Raw genomic sequence first — 2748 nt, 5'->3', positions numbered from 1 at the left:
AGTTGCACCTCAACATCAAATTAAAAATTCAATGTGAGAAGGTGCGGGTTTCAGAAAAACATTGATAAGACCTTTCCGTTTCGTATCCTGTATATCTTAATTCGTGGTACGACCTAATAGGTAACAACATTGATAACTGCTGTACTTTGTACCTGATTAATTGAATGTCTTATTACACCTAAATATGCTAATTTGACCATAAAAGCTACGTTTTGTTGACCTTGGCCATCGCATCGGATTCCCTCCATCGTTTTCATTACATGACAATATTATGACATCATTACTACACATATACCTATTATTACCATACAATATTACCAATATTTGGCGATACGTTTATCATTATTTATGTCTATGATATTATTGAAAATAGCATTGATTAAAATATATGATATTAATTAATTAATGATAATATTAAAAGAAAACCAATCAGTTGTGATAAACTGATACTCAAGTTCAAAGTAAAATGTAAATTGTAAACCTCGTGGCCAGCTGCATAGCACTTGTTAGTTATTACTTAAAAAGTTAAATAGTTAAATAGTTAAATATTAAATGAATTAAATGTATGATGTAATTAATAATTAAACTAATTATTATATGTTTTATACGTTTTACCGTTAAGTTTACTGACAGTTTAAATTTCTTTAATAACATAATATACCTACTTAACGCAATAGTTTTTGAATAATTAAGTTTGTCGAAAAAATTCCATTGATGACATCGTAATTTGTAATCTATATTATTAAGTGTGGCGTAAATTTGATAATACCTATCACTTGGAAAGCACAACGTTTGTACATAAAGTTATTTAGTAAGTTTTTTTAAATAAATAAAATGTATAAGTAGAAAAATAAATTTGATTAATACATTAATTTGTGCATGCATTATTATACTTACTAACAGTTTTTAATTACATTTTATTTTCAGTTTAATCAGTTATGTTCATTCAGTTACCTACCACCACCAAATGTTATTCAAAGTTTGATGACACAAAAGTTGTTTTATTCTAAAAATTATTAACTGTCACCATGCAACATAAACCTAATACAACATCATATATTATTACTCCTATTATTACTTATTACCATCTACTTGGACACAACAAGACGGCTGCGGGCTGCCTATCTATTTATACCTACAATATACTTAAAAATATAATGTTCTCTGTTCAGAAGTACTTTTAATTTGCATATATTCAAATTTTGCGTTTTGGCATAGTAATTATTATTAAGAATTAAGATTATCCGTATTTACTACAAATACATATACTTAGACAGATGGCTTGAGAGATAAATAATGAAATCACATAATTTTATAACTCCCATTAAATTTGCAAATTAGAACAATGACAAATAAAAATATTGTTTCCAATATAGAATTTTGATAATTGAAGATACTACAAAATGAATTAACTATGTAAAAATATTTTTTACTGTTAAATTATTTAGTTATATTTATCCTTTCTTAACTTATTAGACATTCAACTACTCAAGTTACTTTCAAAGAAGTTAAAAAATCAAGTCTGACAATATGCATTCCAGAAGAAAACTAATACCAATAATATAGTAAACTAAAAATATGTTAAATGAAGATTGTAGATGCTAATGTATTTTTTCAATTTTAACAAATATTGTACAATTAAGTTAAATTAGCTAACAACATCAAATAAATCAATCATGAATGTGTGGTAAATTGTATGTTTCTTAAAAAATTTAAAAAAAATCATAGATTGTTCACCTTCATTATTAGGTATACATGGTATTATAAAATATTATACTTAAATAAATACTTTGTTATAATATTAAGTAGGTATGTCTTAATCCTAATATTTAGGTATCATAAAAATATTTTTATTTTAAACTTTATTGTATTTAGTGTTTTGCAACTGAATAGTTTCTTCTGTTTGATTGGTGTTGTTAGCTTTTTAGGTACTAGCACCTACTAAATCTAAGTAAAAATAATATTAGTTCCACTTTTAAATTGTACTGTATTGTTTTTTAGTTAGGGGTTAAGTTGAGTTTGTTTCAATTTGTTGAATACATGTTATGATCTTAACTCATATTTTGCATTTTTGCATTACGAATATTTTGATTTGACTGTATGATTTAAATTGGAATAGACTTATCATAGTCCTGAGCTTTTAAATTATGGTAAAATTTTGAAAGGCATTTGTCTAGCATGTGTTCTATCACATTTTATAAATATTTTACCACAGTTACCTGTGCATTTCCTTTATAGTAGTAGTAAAAAATTCAATCAATTTCACTTCTACTCCTTTATTATTTACCTATTAATTATTATAGTATCTTATTACATACTTCTCAATTTAAGCCAATAACAATAATGTATTATAATAATGTTGCCATGTAGGTACGCCTAATTTCAATAATAATAGATATAGAACTTTTATATTGTTGCAATAGTCAATAATGGTAAACTGTGTATTTTTAAATGAATTCTTATTTGATTTGATGATCCTAAAAAAAATATCATAATTAATGGTGAAATAGATATGTTTTATGCCTAATATGTCAATGTGCATAATATTTAAATCCTGTTGTGGATCACTTCTAGTAAATTGGTAGATCACCCGCTATACAAATGCCTTTTATAGTGATTCATAATAATAGTAATATAAAATGAGGTGATTTAAGTCATGATATATTGAAATAGGTAAGTTGTTCGCCTACATATTACCCTATTGTTTTTAACAATATTCATAATTATATTGTTAAAATAATCTTAAAA

This window comes from Acyrthosiphon pisum, chromosome X (genome assembly GCF_005508785.2).
Source record: "Acyrthosiphon pisum isolate AL4f chromosome X, pea_aphid_22Mar2018_4r6ur, whole genome shotgun sequence".
Classification (NCBI taxonomy): Eukaryota; Metazoa; Arthropoda; class Insecta; order Hemiptera; family Aphididae; genus Acyrthosiphon; species Acyrthosiphon pisum.
This window is presented reverse-complemented; position numbering follows the sequence as displayed.